The 19213-nt window shown below is 32.9% G+C and overlaps 1 protein-coding gene across 1 annotated transcript in view; it reads right to left on the minus strand.

The window, feature by feature from the left end:
* GRID2 (glutamate ionotropic receptor delta type subunit 2) overlaps window positions 1-19213 on the minus strand; it is a 1309423-nt gene that overhangs the window by 733517 nt on the left and 556693 nt on the right.

The following is a 19213-nucleotide window of genomic DNA, read 5'->3' on the forward strand; positions in this document are numbered from 1 at the left end:
AATCTCTAGCACTGTCACAACCACTGACAGGTATTGAGTTTGAATGTTTTAGTAGAAGTATCATGCCATCCAAATTACAGGCCCTTCTTACAAGAGGTTTAACAACCAGTAATAGCAGCGTATGTCATTGTCCTTCCCTCTTTTAGGAAAAGTTGCTCTTTTTTGGTTACCATGCAGATATGTCCTTAGTTTCCTTCTACACCTCTAGCTATTCCTTCTTATTTTCCTCTCCTCTGTTTGCTCTCCATAGTCAGAGAGGACTATGTTCTCTCTAGTTGCAAAGTGCCCATGGCCTGATTCTGAACCTCTTCTCTTCACTATACAGCTTCTCTTTAGGTAACTGTGAGGATATCTATGTCTATCAATCCTACCAAATTTATAACTTGTGCCAAGATTTCCCTCTCTCTGATCTTTCTGGTGACTAACTGAAATTCCCTCTTGACAGTGTATCTGGCATCTCAAACCTCACATGCTGTGAAAATAATTTTTTAATTTCCCCAATACATTATTTTTTTTCTACTGTACAGCATGGTGACCCAGTTACACATACAGGTATACCTTCTTTTTTCTCACATTATCATGCTCCATCATAAGTGACTAGATGTCATTCCCACTGCTATACAGCAGGATCCCATTGCTTATCCATTCCAAAGGCAGTAGTCTGCATCTATTAATCGCAAGCTCCCAATGCATCCCACTCCCTCCCCCTCCGTTGGAAACTTTCCACAGAAAAGAATTCTTTATTAATTACCCTTCCTACTTCTAGTTTATTTGTAGCCTTTTCTGTCCCAATAAATAATATTGTGGTTTATACAACTGCTCAGACTAGAAATGTGGGAATCATCCTTGATGTCTTTCTTTTTTCTATCCATATCCAATCTATCAGCAAATGCTATTGATTTTTCAATCCAAACACATATTTTTGAGTGTCTGTGTCTCTCCAACTCCATTACAAACATGTTAGTTCAAATCATAGTGGTTTCACACCTAAACTACAGCAATGGCTTTCATTTCTGCTTCCCTACGGCTGATTCTTACCATTGCAGTCAGAATGTTCTCTAGGAAAGTCAAATTGGGTACTGCATGCTTAAGGCTCTTTAGAGGATTCCCTTTAGATTTAAAGAAATCTACTTTTTTTTTTTTTTTACTAAAGCATAAAGTGCTGTAAACATCTGGCCCCTGCTTACCTCTTCATTTGATCTCCTACTATGCCCCCACCACAATACACCAGTTATGTACATCTCTTTCCTGTTTCTGGAAATCGCAAAGTTCTTTCCTAACCTTGAGCTTCTGCATTTCCTGTTCCTTTTATGTGGAATATTCCTCTCCAAGGTTTTTTTTTTTTTTTTCCATGGTTGACTCCTTTTGGTCATTCAGCTTTCTTATCAAATGTCCTCTCTTTAGAGAAAACTGTCATTCTATTTAGATCAGCATTACCTCTACCTCTCCTGTCAATTACTCACATACCACCTTGTTTATTTCCTGCAGAGTAACTATTTAGTACATAAATATCTTCTTTATTTGCTTACTTTTTAATTCTCTGACCCTCATAATAGCAAATAAGTTTCCCAGAGCCTGGGCACATACTGGACTTGCTATAGATATTGACTGATTTTCAAATGAATTGTATGAGTGTGGGAAGAACTGAGTTCTATCCTTGGATCTGTTACTGACACACTACATTTTAGTCAGTCGCGGATGCTAACCTTTAAGTTTCAGTTTCTTCAGGAGGTAAATATGCATTTTATCATGGATTCCCACTTTCAAATAGGAGTGTGTGATTTTATCAGGTAGGAGAATGGAAAATGAAAAAAAGTAAAAAATAGTGACACTATTTATTTACTATAAAACGTTCATGCCAACTGGTTAATATAGCCATGAAATCACTCAGTTATGCTGAAACCACAATTCTGGAAGAATCAGCAATAGACATCAATTCAATTTTGTCTGCTTTGGTAGGGAGAAGTAAAGAGATAATATCAAATGGCAGATTTTACATTTTTGTAATTGTGTTTTGCTTCGGTAATATTAAACTGCCTTGTAGTCTCCGAGCTTAGGCAAATCAGGAAATAGGGATAAGCATGCCAGAAATGTACTCGGTGTTTAGGGCGAAATATCCAAGGACTAAACTTAAAATTGGTCATGAAAGGATATATGAATAAAATCAAGAGTTAAATATACTCATATAATCAATATCATTATGGATGCAAGAACCAGGACCAGTGATACTGAAATTTAGATGTACTTCGACTTCTGTAACTCACTAGCCATGAAATCATAGGTAAAGACAGAAATGTCTTACGTATCCTAAGTTACTATAAAAGAGCATTTAAATTTGTAATGTACATTTCTCTATTTAAAAATGTCATCTTTGTTCATGCTGTTTTGCAAATCTGTATTTTCCTCCATTCTATTTTTGATTATAGTCAGATTTTACTATCAGTTATTTTTTTATTTCACTTTATCAGATCAGTACGTATCGTAACCAAGTTTAAATACTCTCAGTGTCTTCTAAATGATAGTAACTGAAAGAATACTCTCTCTATATATGTGTAAGTTTTGATAATTTAATCAGATAGTACATTAGATGACTGAAGCTTGGCTGACATCAGAGCAGTTGTATGGGGTTCATGGGCAAAGACATAAACTTTTTGTATTGCCATGGAAATGTACTTTTCCTGAGCTTGTAACTAAGCCATCTACACCTCAGGGAGCAGGAGGGGAAGTTAGAGACCCTGCTATCAGAACACTCTACAATCCATTGTTAAACATTAACTTTGTGTATTCTAGATATTATCCACTTTTGTTAACAGGAATTTGTAACCTAGATGCATATATCAGAAAGCCATGTTCAGGTCTCTTGATATGCCACTGTGTTGCCATCACTTGTGAAACTGACTGCAAGCAAATTGTTAGTAATAATGGTATACTGATTGGGGAAAGTGTTTATTTTGTAAAAGTTCACAGACATTTCCCGATATAACAAAATGAAAAGTGAGATGAGAAAAAGTATTGATGACTGCCCATTTGTAACCTACAAGTAAAGATTCTGATATTGTGGTCATTGCACATTATTAGACTCCCTCTTCAAGTCAAATTTTACCCAAGGTTATTACGGCCTATTCTAGTAGGTTAAAAAAAAAAAAATGAACACTGCCTTCCAGGAGCTTTAATGCCATGATTAAGTTCTCAAAAGCAAACATTTTGAAAGGGAAGACTGCATTGGAGTATGATCAGGTTCACATTTCTGAAATATTTAATTCCATTCACTCAATATATTAGATGATATACATATTATGAACCAGTTATTAATCAATATGGTTAAAAGCAAAGTGTCTAGAGTGTATATTATAGTTTTCAGATATTTTAAAATAAGGGTATTTTAAACATCAACCAATAAGCATTGTTCAATATTCACTAAGTGTAAAGAGTTTACTAAAAGTATGATAGTTTACCTTGAATTTTATCTACTTTTACATCTCACATTGGTATAGGTACTTTCATTTTGTTTTTAGGTTCTAATACTTGTAATCTTCCCTACGCTCATCCTAGTCAAAACTTAATTGACTGCCATATCAGTTGATTCCTTCTGTATATATTAATAAATAATGGAGTGAGTTCCCATTGTGTCTCAGTGGTAACAAACCAACTATTATCTATGAGGATGCAGGTTTGATCCCTGGCCTTGTCCAGTGGGTTAAGGATCAGGCATTGCCATGAGCTGTGGGGTAGATTGCAGATGGTCTTGGATCCAGCGCTGCTGTGGCTGTGGCATAGGCTAGTAGTTGTAGCTCCAATTCTACCTCTAACTCAGGAACTTCCATATGCTGCAGGTGCAATATTAAAAAGCAAAAATAATAATAATAATAATAATAATAATAAAGGAACTAGAATAGCATCAATCCATCTATTATGAAATTGGAATCTCTCCAGTTTCCCTAGGAAGTGTTTTTCTTCTTCCAGAGGAGAGAATAACTTTTTTTTTTTTTTCTGAGAGAGCTATAAAATTGAGATCAATCAGATCCTAAATATATCTCTAAATGACATTCCTAAATACTACTACAATAGGCATATTTATGCTTAAGTTACTCTGGATACAAATGTATTTTCACTAACAATAGACCAATGTATTATAACAGTGTTATTATCTATGTTATACATCAACTGTATTTTATATATTTAATTTATTTGTATTTCCCAAATTAAAATACCTTACTCCTTGTTCTTATTTTTATCTAAATATGTTATTTAAATGGATCTCTCTTTATCAATTTAAAAGCTAGTAATTTCAAGTTATTTAACCACATCCTTATGACTTGCATGCTATTATCTAGGTTTTGATTGCAAAACAACTAAACTAATATAATTCACCATTTTGCTTACTTTCAGGCATTTCCAATCTTAAATATTCATTTAAAAAACCCTCAATGATTAATGAAGAGTGAATACCTTATGAGAGTGTTGACTACAAACTGTGCTACTTATTCAAAGGCTTTACCAACAGACAAATATCACACATACACACATATATATGAATTGCTAATTAATAGTCTATGTTAGTTATATGTCATAAATATAGAAAAGGGTACTTCATCCATATCACATTCACTGTAATATTAGGAAATGAGATTCACTGGTAAATATGCTCTCATTCCCAATGATTCTCTGTCCATTATTGAATTGTAGCTCAGATTCTGGTTAAAGAAACATATTTGGAAATATTTCTTTCAGCTAGTTTTATGCCACTGATTGATCAAATAGAATTTAACAAAACTATTGCTAACTCTTATTCCTCAATAATTACTACTTTTAAAGACTAATATCAAAGTAATTTTCAAAATTTAGGTCTTTATGGTATTACATTCTGAAGATATTCTCTCAGTACTTACATGTTAAACAAAAGTGCAGGTTCTAGGTGTTCTATTTTCATAGATACAATAAAATGTTTAAATGATTTTAAGCAATATTTTGAAGTCTACCCAAACAAATACATATTTAGTAAGTATATTTATTAAGATATGCATATATATACACACATATATATGTATGCTTCTGTTTTGTCTTTGTAATACAACAAATTGAGTAAGGACAGACTGAATGGGAGCACTTACTGCTGTTATGTGTGAAAATCTTCCTTTGAAAAAAAGCACAATTTGTGTTAGGTGACCCATAACTTTGTGAGTTATGAAATCTCAGCTGCCACCACATCTCTGCACTCCATGGAAGTCTAACTCAAGGTAAACTATATTTCTATTTCAAACCAATCCCAACTCTTCTAAAAATGAAACATTTGCTAGAATTTTAATAATTTTAACTAAATCTGAAAATACAGAATTAAAATCAGAATTAAAAATATCTGACTGAGATTACATTTTCTGTGTTGAGATTTTTAAAAGTATTTTATGTTTCAATAAGCATCTTTATTGAACTAGAACTATCCAGTCTCTGATCTTTTCCTCATGAAATCCATGTTTATTTCAAAAGAAAATAAAGAGTTTTAAGGGTGAGAGGAAAAGAAGCATTTTTCACTAGTGAAAATAATCATTAATAATTGAGTTTTCCTATATCAAAAACACACTGAAAACTGAAGTACAGGATTAAAATACAGAAAATGGTACCTTTACCCAAAGCCTGCAGGGTTCTCTCCTCTGAGCCTCATAATGTGGTAAGGACTAAATTAATGAGTGTACATAAATCCCTTAGAGCAGTGCTGGGGATACGTAAGTACTCAATAAATGTTAACTATATTATGGTCATTCTTATTATTAATCCCATCTAAGATAATTGATTTTGCCATATTTCCACAAAGACCATATATAACAAGTATCCCAAGAACATTCTCCTAATTACGAAATCTCCATAAACATCACTAGTTATCACTAATTCAGGATTAAAATATCCAATTTGGTGTGGCTGTGTTTTTCTATGTCTAATAAAGCAGTTGTACACCATGCAGTCAAAATCATATAACTACAGCTGGATTGTTCATTTCGTGCATTAATAATGAGGCTTTCATTTCAGGCTGAATTCTGCTTGGCATAACACTTCACATCCATCTCTATCTGCTTCTAGTTGGCATATGCTGGGGGAATTCAAAGTAATTTTGACATAATTCTATTTGAGCACTGTTATTCAAGCAAACGAAACCACACACGATCTATCACAAAGGTAAATGTACATGGCTTGAGCATTAGCTATGCTATCATTGCCTTCCACTAATTTGAATAATCAAGTGTTCACTGTAAAAAGAAAAAGAAACACAAATAATAAACTGTTACTACAGTTAACACAGCTTTATACTTGGAAAAGGATCAAAATATGATACGGCCAAACAATAAAAAAATCATTTTCCTTAAGTAACGGCATTGAGCTGAATATATATATAATATATATATATATATATACACATTTTTTTAAAGAACATGCAATTCCTTTCTAAGAAAAAACATTTTTTAGTCCCAGAATTTTCTTAACATGCTAAACTAACAGAGGCAAAAAGACCACACTTTGTATGATTTCATTTGTATGAAAAATGAAGAATAGGAAAAACTATCTAGACAGAAAGTAGAGGAGTGGCTGCCCAGGGCTGGGGGACACTGGGGTTGGGGGAGATGAAAAGCCACTGATCACGGAGCTTCTTTTTGGGGTAATGAGAGTGGTTTAAGATTAGAATGTGGCAATGGTTACATACCTGTGTGAATCTATTTAAACCATCAATTTAGGTACTTCAAAAAAGTGAATTTCTGTATTATGCTAGTTTTATATCAATCAAGAGGTTAAAGAAACAAGTTTCTTAAGAGAATGTTATAGAAAAGAACTTACTATCATGAAGAAAGTCTAAAAATGTCTTTAAAAATGTTTACTTAGTCAAGTATTGTAACAAAATAAAATCCATTGTCATCACAATGTTTATCTTCATTACATTGTAATGACTATGTACAAATTCACTGATTTAAAAAATTGGAACTGTAATGCCATCAATAAACCATTATGAAAGTTAAATATTCAGCAATATTTTCTGCTTCGTGAATGGTTTGTTTCAACTAAAAATTTCTATCCACAGCTCTACTCTCTCTTACGAATGCTGAAAAGCACAAATTATATGTGCCATTTGTATGTCCAAATGGAGTGGGAACAACAATTAATCATTACCCATTGTGGTTGTTCAGCTTTTTCTTTTTGAAATCGCCTTTGCCAGAGCCAGAATGGGTAGGTGGCATGAAGTAAAGAGTTCAGAGAGGTACAGAAATTGAGAAACCAAAACAGGCATAAAGGAGGATATATAACCCATTCCATTTCACTCCAAAGAGAACACCTACTATAAATGTATAAAACCCATATACACAAGCTACACTAACCTCTTTTCTAAACCATCCTAATCCTTTTAGTGCTATGCCATTAACAAGTGCCATGCCTTTCTCCTGACATAATTTTCAAAGCAAGCTGAAAAAACCATGGCCCAGAGCCTGCTGTTCAGATCTGTCCCAACACATAGAGCGATCATGACAACCATGCACATAGAGCTACCACACGCCTGGCACTGTTTGCAATGCTTTATAAAGAATAAATTATTCACATTACGTTGTGAAGTAGATTATATATTATGCACATTTCACATGTCGAAAACTGAGTCTGTAAACAGTTAAAATAACTTGCCAAACAGGCAAGTAGCAGAGTCAGCACCCAAACACTGCCCTGCTTCCCCAGTGGTGTTCCAGGGCCTCTCCCAAAGCAATACAGTATTCATCAAATAACACTTTTGAAGAACAAAAACATCCTTGTTTTTTTACACAGCTTAAAAACATCACTAAAGACCAACATTTTTTTAAATCAAAATGATCATTAAGATGGTTGTTGTTATGGATGGACCTAGAGATTATCGTAATAAGTGAAGTGAGTAGACGGAGAAAGACAAATACCATATGCTATGACTGATTTGTGAAGTCTAAAAAATAAAATAAATGATAAAATGATCTTATTTACAAAACAGAAATAGATTCACAGACTTTGAAACAAATTTATGGTTACCAAAGGGAAAACATGGGGAAAAAGGATAAATGAGTTTGAGGTTGACATATACACACTATTACACATATAACAGATAATGAACAAGGACCTACTATATAGCACAGGGGACTCTGCTCAATATTCTGTAATAACCTACATGGTGAAAGAATCTGAAAAAGAATGCATATGTATAACTGAATCATTTTGGCTATACACCTGGAACTAACACAACATTGCGAATCTACTATATTCAATTATAAAATAAAAAATTAATAATGATGGTTATCAAATTAATATCAGAAAATTATATGTCCTAAATAATCATTAGTACACTATAAGTACTATTTCATTGGGTCACGAAAATAGAAATAAACCAAAAACACTGGCTTTAATTATTTTGGTTGTTCACATGACCCACTCTATAGGTCTTAGTAAAAATGATTACTTAGTGTATAAACCTAAAACAAGTGGATGACTAGGGTAAATTACTTCCAGAAACATTCCAATTCTAAAATTAAATGATTTATTTCATTTTTCTAAATACAAAAACTTAAATATCTCAATGCAGTATTTCAAAATGATCCTATAAAGTTTACTTTTAATGATTTTTGATATTAAGAGATTTCTAATAATTAAAAAAGAAAAATCAAAGTATTTTTAACATTTTTAGTCCAATGAATAATCTGAAATTTAAAGGTTTTTAAAGAATGTATCTGACATGGCCAGTGGAATGAGAAAGAACCACACATCTTTAGGGAATTCTTTGTACTATCTCTTACCTTGTACCTTCAAGGTAAAGTCAAGTGCTATATGGAAAGATTTGAAGTTATAAAATCAGGTAGACTATGTCTTGAATACTAATACTAACAGCATATAAATAAGCCTCGACATTTTGATTTCCTAATGTGGAAAGAAAAGTATGCTTATAGTTAGCTTGTAGAAATGTTAGAAAGATAAGTTAAATGATTATTTTCTTCTTGAATTTTGTGATGGGAATTGAATAAATTGAACTGTGCATATTTGTTTTCTCTCTATCTCTATTACTCTCATCCCCCATTAATATTTATCTATAATCTAAACAAAATTCATTCAGACATTCATTCGACTAGCATTTATTCCATGAAAATTACTTTCTAAGATACCTAATTATCATGCCAATGCTGAAAGTTAGCATTTTGTGCATATATTTAAGGAAATAATTTTAAAGTACTTCATCTAAGTTCACTTCATAGTCTGATGAGTGTGAACCAATTTTGTGTGATGACATACAGTTCTTAACTTCATGAAGCTACTAGCTTACTTCCATATGTGTTATGTATTCACAAAGTTTAATTTTAGACAATTTCTTACATTTTAAAATTTACATTACAAATGTATCATTTTATTTGCAGAAAACCTTTCAAAAACATCATAGAGTAATCATTAGGATGTAAATGTGTTACAAATAGTGATTTTGACTATTTTATTTTCTGTATGCTAGAAGTGCATAGAATAAATTGACTGGTACAACAGTCAGTGATTCATAAATATTTATTTCATATATAAATGAAATTAATTTTCAAGTTTATATTAAAAATAATTCCCTATAATATAATCCTTTAATATATTGTTACTATATTTGTGTATGCACCTTAGCATTTGTATACGTGTATACACTTTTTTTCATTGTTGAAATAGTGAAACAATAATACAGTTTTATCTCAAGAACTTTTTTTTTTGCCAACATCAAATAAAGGAAATTCTGCAACAAGAAATGAGTACCTTCAATTTGGAAACCAGCATATAAGGTATATTTGATATTTTGTAAGACATTAGAAAAAAAAAAACAAAAGAGAAAATGTTATAGAAACGGTTTATTTGTATTCCATGTGCAATGTCCTAGCCATCTACTAAACTGTTTAATAATTTAAGGGATTAGAAAATAAAATTTCTACAAAAGTTCTGAGTGTTATTATGCAAGTATTTTTTTGTATATGTGGTATTCTTTAATTTGGTCTACTCAGCATTGATCTCAAAGAAAATTATTGTTTCATCATTTCATTTATAAAGGCATAGAAAACTAGTTTTATAAAAATATAGAAAAAGTAATAAAATACAATGAGAAATAATAAAAATTAAAAATGTCATAGTTGAATGATTCAGATATGTAACATCTTCACTACTTTACAGGCTTAGATATTTTCTTTAAAAGAAAAAAATAATTTTTCTGACAATATGAATTACATGTATAAAATAGATTTTCTTTAAAATAGTGACAAAAGTGAGTTAATATTATTTCTCATGAAATATCCAACATTGCACAATACTGAATATGATACACAATTCTTAATGATTTTTGTAGAATATAATAGAGGTAAAAAAAGACTGTAGAACTCTTGTCCCCACTTATCTCTGGGATAAAACAGTATATGGAGTCAGTAAGATTTGCGGAGTACATATTACGAATGTTAATTTTATATTCTTATCAAAATTTTCTATATAACTAATAAAGTATTCATTTTATGGACACTCTAAATATGATCAAGAGGTTAAATGACTGAAGCAAGCTTACAGAATGAGTAAAGAATAATGCTAATAAAATTAGCAAAGATGTATTTGATAATAAATTTTAGACTTAGTAAATCCTATTGCTTTTCTTCTAATGTTCTGTTCTCACTTTCTGCCCTCTGACACACCTGCCCAATTGTAGCCATATTCTAAGGCCGCTACGTCTTAATGGTACTACTTTAATCATGTGTAGAAAAATGGCAGAAGGAGGGGAAGGGCTGATAATTTTGGGGATCGAAGAGTGAAAAGACATTTATCAATTGGGCATGGACAGCATACTTGCAGGTTCTCAGCTCACTTCCTGAGGTCTTGTGATCTTTACTCATTCTGGGAAGTAAGGGGATTTCCAGGGCTATGCAGTCACATACATGTAAAAGTAAAGCATTTTAACTGTTAAAAATACAACTGAAAAAATTTAAAATCCATTATGCAAATATAATATGTCACATCCAGGAAATCTATGACATATCTGAAATACTTGGGGTCATTGTTACTATCATTTTTAAGGAGGGATATTAGTAAATTGGAAAGACTATAGATAAGGTAAACAGTTTGATGAATGGCCTAAAAAGTAAGTTAGGATTGCATAATTGGGACTATTTCTTCTTGGTATGAGAAAATTCCCTGGTGGAGATAGAAGGAGAAACATATTGATTATATTATAATATTTTAAGAACCAAATATATGCATATATGTAAAATATATACATATATCTACATATATGTATATGTATACCTACAGTTGGTGTGATTCTGGCATTAGACCAATAGATAGGAAAGGAACATGACAGATGCTGAAACAAAAAGAACACCTAAAATTACAGCTGTTGAATAGTGGAACAGACCCTGGAAGTTTGCATTGGTCATTTCATTCCCATAGGCTGAATAACCATTCAGGGTTTTAGAGAAAATAATAATTCAATGGCAATTGAACTCAATGATATAGAGAGCTTTCAGAGAGGGATTATCCAGAATATATTTCTATATATGGAAGATATAGTGAGAAGACAACTTTATAGACACCAGATGACATGATTTCAGCTGTGACTGAGCCATCCAAGATTCATAGAAAAGAATATCCCCACTTACATGTAACATCAAAAGATATTTTCTATAGCTTCACAGAACTCTCAGTTATCCATCTGAATCATATGCACATAATAATGTCTATAAGGGATATAATGTTAACAAAAATACTTGGTTAAAAGGATGAAGGAAAAAACTATAATCCTAAAGTAACTACTATTTTTCTTCATTTACTGACAATCTAAAACAAATTAGTACCAATATTAAACGCATTTTTTTTTGCACTGAGCCCATAGCATGTGGAAGTCCCAGGGCCAGGGATCAAACCTGGGCCACAGCAGCAACAATGCCAAATCTTAGCCTCTGAGCTATCAGGGAACTCCTCAAATGCATTTTTAGTTGCCAGCAAATTTCCAAAAATACTGAAAAAATCTTCATCTATAACTATCATATTCCTTTTAGGATCATGAGACCTATTTGCAGATTTTTGTCATTAACAACACTGCCAATCAAGATTATTCCATTTAAGTCTACATTACTTTAAAAGATAAACTATTTAAATTTGTAACATATGGGTATTTGTTTATTATATATATTCATATATAATTACTTTCATAATTCTACACCATATACTTACATTTCATTTCTTAAGAATTAGAGAAAGAGTATCTTTGGTATTTTTACCTTCAAAAGTACTTTACTACGCAAGAGAAAACAAGGTATTTTTTTTTCATCTCTGTTTATTCCTGAATTTAGTAACTTGTTGTTACATGAGTTGGAGAAAATTCAGTGGGAACAATAAATATTTAACAATAAATACTTAACTATAAATTGAAAAATAAAGCCGCAGAGGATTATAACTAAATGGTATAAGTGCTTGGTTGTGTGACTTGAAAGTTATTTACACATTTACATAGAATTTTATCTTATGAATAGTACCTATAAGACAGGTAATTATAAATTTTATTTACTGAAAAATCTATACAGGAAACTTCTGATTTCTGGTTCCCCATAGAGCCAGTAAACCATCATAACAAGTAAAAAGCTAAACAGATTGAAAAAATCAATTCTTCCTGGATCCAGAAGAAAGGGGATAATATAGTACAAACAGCTGTTCTCAATATTGGAGAGATAGGCAACTACAGGGAGTCTCAGCTTACCTGAACAGAGAATCACAAGTAGAAACAAACACAGAAGACATAGGAAAACCTGAACTGCAATTGCTGAAGGCTCAGTATGGACAATTCTGAGAGTTTAAAAACTCCACGGAGACCCAGTCATAAGGGGTGTACCATAATATTGTGAGATTTACTTCCAGTAGATTGATCAGGTTTCCACAGTAAAATTCAGAGAGAATTCCTTTTGGCTTCCAACAGGAAGAGGGTCAGGGAATCATTTAGAAATATGCAAAATAGTATTCTTCTAAACAAGGCCTGTCTCAGGAGAAGTTCATTAACAAGAACCTAATCTCCTAGAGTATTATCAGAGCCTAACTAAACTGGTGGATGGGAAATACCCAATTTCATCCCTTCTCCCTCATAGGAGAGGAGAAAAACAAAACAAGAGGCTTCTGAGTTTAACAGTCCAGAGACACAGGCTCACTAAAAGACTGAAACTGGATCATAGGGCTACAGAACAATACTCCTTCCCCCATACCTCATCACCACATTAATAAAGTCCTATTTATAGCCATTCTTTTTACCCAGTATATGACGTTAAACCATCAAGAAAAAATTAAAGGCATAATACACAGTTTGAAAATTCAGAACAGTCATCAGAACCACACATAGCAGTAATGCTGGAATTGTTACACTGGGTTTTAAAACAACCAAGACTAATACGCTATGGTGTCTAATAGATAAAGTAGACAATAGTCAAGAACAGATGGGCAATGTAAGCACAGAGATGCAAATTGTAAGAACCAATATGAAATTCTAGAAATAAAACAGACAAACAACACAGTAACAGAAATGAAGAATGCCTTTGATGGACAACTGAAAAAAAAAATAACTGTCTGAACTAGAGGATATATCAATAGAATACACAAAAAACAAAAGCAAAGGGAACAAAAACTCTGAAAAAAAAATCCCAGAATATCCTAGAACTATAGAACAACTAAAAAAGGGTATAATAACATGTAATGGGAATATTAGAAGAAGAGAAAAGAAACTAAAGAAAGATTTGAAATAACAACTGAGAATTTTCCCCAAATTCATGTTAGACACTAAACCTGAGATCCAAGAAACTCAGATCCAGGATAACATAAGGATAAATGTCAAATATACTAATACTAGGCATATCATTTTCAAATTGCAGAAAATCAAAGCTAAAGAAAAAATTCTGAAAGAAACCAGGTGAAAAAAGCCCTATCTATAGAGGGAAAAAGATAATAATTGTCTCCAACATCTCCTCAGAAATCTTATAAATGAGAATAAAGGAGGGGAGTACAATATTTAAATGTTGGAAGAAAAAAAAAAAAAGATCAACATAGAATTTGTACCCTGAGAAATTATCCCTAAAAGGTAAAGGAAAAATACCTGTCAGAAAACCCTTTAGGGAATTTGCTGTCAACAGTCTTGTCAGAAAAAAATGTTAAAAGAAGAACTTTATAGAAAAGGAAAATAATATAGGTTAGAAAGTTGGATCTACACAAAATAAAAAAGAACAATGAGGAAGGAATTAGTGAAGGTAAAATATAAACTTTTATTTTTCTTATTTGTAATGCATCTAACAGATAATAGTTTCTCAAAAATAGTAACAGCAACAATGTGTGTGTATGTGTGTAAAATGAATGAATAACAAGAGACAGATGGAAGAAATTAGGCTTATTTGGTTATTATAAGATATGTACATTAATGTGAAGTGGAATAGTGTTACTTGAAAGTGGACTTGGATTGGCCATGAATGTATACTGCAAACTGTAGGACAACCACTGAAAAAATGTGAAAAAAAAAGCATAATTGATATGGTAATAAGTAAGGAGTAAAACTGGAATCATATGAAATAGTTAAAAACCACAAAAGGTAGAAAAAGAGTAGAGATAAAAATAAGAACAAAGAACAAGGGTGTGAACAGAAAAAAATAGTAAAGCATGTAATAAATATTAATTCAACTCTATCAATTGTTACTTTGAACATCAATGGTCTAAATGCATCAATTAAAAGATAATGTGAGAATGGATTTAAAAACCAAGATTCAACTTTATGCTTTCTGCAAGTAACTCACTTAAAACATACAGACACATAAAGATGATGAGTTAATGAATGGAGAAAAATACATAAATGGTAGTACTAATCAAAAGAATGCATGAGTAGCTATATTCATTTTATCCTCTGTGCTTCCTGTTATCTTCATAGCACCTGGAGAGTTCCTTACATCCAGTAGGAGTTCGTGATTTGTCCTTGAGATACAGATTTATATCCGTTGTAATCAGAGTTTCCTATGGAATTTTCACATAGTATAATAAAGTTATTAGACTGTGAGTCATTGAGGGAAGGATCTTTACTCTCTTTTTCCAAAGTTTAGCTGGCATAGCAGTGGGTACGTTATAAAATTAAGTCAATGAATAACAATTTGGTCAAGAGGGCAAATTCTCCTGCCTATATTTGGAGATGAGTTTGATTATCTATATAGATATTATAAAAAATAAATCAGGGAATCATAAGAAGAGAAAATATACCAAATGTTGTCATTTGAGAATTTAAACAGTTCAGTTCTAGACTGATACTGCCCATTCTTCTGGAGAAAATACATTCTAACACTATTAGAAAATGCTTTACTTCCTGTCCCAACAGGAATGTCATGGGTCATGACATTATAATTGGGGAGATTTGGGATTAGATGTCACATAAACAGTTATTTATTTGAATTATCTTTCAGTGTGCTTTAGAATATATGCACTATATATATGTACGTGTGTGTGTGTGTGCACTTGAATTCAGGAGAAAACCACTGAAATGCTGCATAATTGAACATCATATTCAAGTGAGAGTACCGGACATAAAATACAGTAAATATATATATTTTTTTGCCTTTTTTGTTTTTATTTTAGGGCCTCAGCCGCGGCATATGGAGGTTCCCAGGCTAGGGGATGAATCAGAGCTGTTGCTGCAGGCCTGTGCCACAGCCAATCAATGCCACATCCCAGCCGTGCCGCGTCTGCAACCTACACCACAGCTCTTGGCAGTGCTGGGTCCTTAACCCACTGAGCGAGGCCAGGGATCGAACCCGCAACCTCATGGTTCCTAGTCGGATTTGTTTCCACTGAGCCATGACAGATACTCCTGACAGTAAATATTTTTAGAAACAGACTATAAAAACGCTAAGCATCAGTCACATATGACATTTGAGGTCTATTTTAAAACAAAGGACAACAGGAACAACAAAGGACATAAATCAATTTCAATATTTTAAAATCTGCAAAGCCCTTAGATAAAATGAGTATAATTCTGTGGCAATTATCATAACTTAATTTTATTATTGTCAGCTGGGTTCATATAAAATAATATGGTTTGACATCTTCAGTTAGCTGGGGTCCTTGGTGAGATTTCATTGCTAATGAATCATCACACTGATTCCTGTTGGATTCATTTGCTGTGATTTGTTCCCTGATGACAGACTTGAACAATAATTCTCATTAGTAATTTCTATTAAATACAATAAAATGAATCACATCAACTAATTACTGCTTGACTAAGCCCATCCTGAGTAAAAATAAAACAAATAAAATATATTTCTTTCTGAAGTTTATGTAACAGACAAAAATAGTGATATTACAGATAAGTCCCACACAATCTGAATGAAATTTAAAAAGTCTCCCGACTGAATTTTCCTAATGCTAAAAACATCAATATTTACAGTAGGCCAGAATCTAAAGATATATTCCTATTATTACCAGGAGTTTCAGGAAAATGGTATATACAATTAAACTAAAGAATTGTATACAGAGCTTACATTGGGATATTATTTTCACAAAATGCCTAAAGTGTTGGGGTTATGTTCTATTACTCAACTTTACGGATTGAATTGTGTCCCCCTTCTAAAAAAATGTTGAAATCATGCCTTCCAGCACCTGTAAAATGTGAGTTTATATGCAAATAAGAACTTTGTAGATATAATCAGGTTAAAATGAGATCATATTATGTTGAGTAAATATCATCGGTATGATCAAAAACACAGCATTGGAGTGATATAGCTGAAAGCCATAGAGCATGCCAAGACTTGACCGCCACCACCAGAAAGTGGGAAGAGGCAAAAGGTTCCCTCTGATAGGTTTCACAGGAAGCAAAGATCTGCTAAAGTCTTGATTTTTTACCTTTAACCTCCAGAAGTATATGACAACATTTTTGTTTTGTTTTGTTTTAAGCTACCAAGTATGTTCTTTGTTATAGTACTCTTAGAAAACAAATACATTCAAGTGCAAGATTTACTGAATTAGAAAATAAAATACAATGGCAAAAGTAGTCTGAAACATGAGAAGTCCAAAATTGGCAGTGGGAAGAGAGAGAGAATCCTGCCTAGCTTGTTCAAAGATTCTATTATACCCTGAGTTATGACACTGAGTGAAGTTCATCTAGTTTTTACCATCACTGATTTCATATAACCCATGACTTTCTTCAAAAAAGCCCTCACATCATGCACCAAAATAAACTCCAAATGGCTGAAAGACTTAAATATAAGACAAGACACCATCAAACTCCTGGAAGAGAACATAGGCCAAATATTCTCTGACATCAACCTTACAAATGTTTTCTCAGGTCAGTCTCCCAAAGCAACACAAATAAAAGCAAAAATAAACCAATGGAACCTAATCAAACTGGCAAGCTTTTGCACAGCAAAGGAAACCAAAAAGAAAACAAAAAGACAATTTACAGAATGGGAGAAAATAGTTTCAAATGATGCAACTCACAAGGGCTTAATCTCTAAAAAATACAACAACTTATACAACTCAACAGGAAAAAAGCCAACAACCCAATGGAAAAATGGGTAAAAGACCTAAATAGACATTTCTCCAAGGAAGATATACAGATGGCCAGCAAGCACTTGAAACTATGTTCTCTGATTACTAGAGAAATGCAAATCAAACCTACCACAACATACCACCTCACACTAGTCAGAATGGCCATCATTAATAAGTCCACAAAGAACAAATGCTGGAGGGGCGGTGGAGAAAAGGGAACCCTCCTGCACTGTTGATGGGAATGGAAGCTGGTATAACCACTATGGAGAACAGTATGGAAATACCTTAGAAAACTATACATAGAACTACCATATGACCCAGCCATCCCACTCTTACGCATATATTCGGACAAAACTCTCCTTAAGACACGTGTTCACTGTAGCACTATTCACAATAGCCAAGACATGGAAACAACCCAAATGTCCATTGACAGATGATGGGATTAGGAAGATGTGGTATATATACACAATGGAATACTACTCAGCCATAAAAAAGAAGAAAATAATGCCATTTACAGCAACATGGATGGCACTAGAGACCGTCATCCTGGGTGAAGTAAGTCAGAAAGAGAAAGACAAATACCATATGATATCACTTATATTTGGAATCTAATATACAGCACAAAGGAACCTTTCCACAGAAAAGAAAATCATGGACTTGGAGGATAGACTTGTGGTTGCCAAGGGGGAAGGGGAGGGACTGGGAGGGACTGGGATCTTGGGGTATTTAGATGCAGAATGTTGCCTTCGGGGATGGATTAGCAATGGGATCCTGCTGTGTAGCACTGGGAACTTTGTCTAGTCACTTATGATGGAACAGGTAATGTGAGAAAAAAGAATGTGTACATGTAAGTGTAACTGGGTCACCATGCTGTACAGTAGAAAAACATATATATATATATAAATAAACAATTAAAAAATAAAAAATAAAAGCACACTATGAAGCACCTAAATAAATAAATTAAATTAAATTTTTTTTAAAAAGCTACCAACCCAAATACATCTTAATAAAATTTTGTAAGACTAGAGGCCTTTCTTACATAAGCAGAAAAATGCCCATATGTTAAGCCACAAAAACTCCAATAAATGAGTTTTTTTAAATCCTAAGCAGAAATAAACAAAATTATAAATTAACAAAACTGGAAAACAAAGAACTACAATCTGTGCATTAAAGAATATTCTAAGAGAACTCTTCAACTGGAAATTCAATGCTGCAGACTCGCTAAAAAACACAAAAACAGTAATGCAAACATCACATCTCAGAACCTATAGAATGTAGTTAAAGCAGTGGTCAGAGATGTACTAGAATCTTGTGTATATATATATATATATTTTTTTTTGGGGGGGGGAAGTAGTTCTGGTCCCTTTAATCAGGTTTTGGAAACAGCCTCAAAATGATCATGAACATGAATTTCAGGGACATAACCTTTTTCTCTGGGTATGCCAAGTAGCTCTTTTCTAAAATCGCCCTCCTTCTTTCTTACATCAGAGATCTATTTCTCAGTTGCCTGAGCCCACCTCATCTTCAAGTAATCCACCCGTCATTCTTGGATCTTAAATACATGGGCAAGAATGTTAGGATCAGTTTTGAGGAAGCCAGAGTCAGAGGGTCGTATTTTGGCATGATGCACCTACAGAATGCTCGCAATTAGAAGGAAAAGAAGGAATTGGTGGGG

Source organism: Sus scrofa, chromosome 8 (assembly GCF_000003025.6).
Source record: "Sus scrofa isolate TJ Tabasco breed Duroc chromosome 8, Sscrofa11.1, whole genome shotgun sequence".
Lineage (NCBI taxonomy): Eukaryota > Metazoa > Chordata > Mammalia > Artiodactyla > Suidae > Sus > Sus scrofa.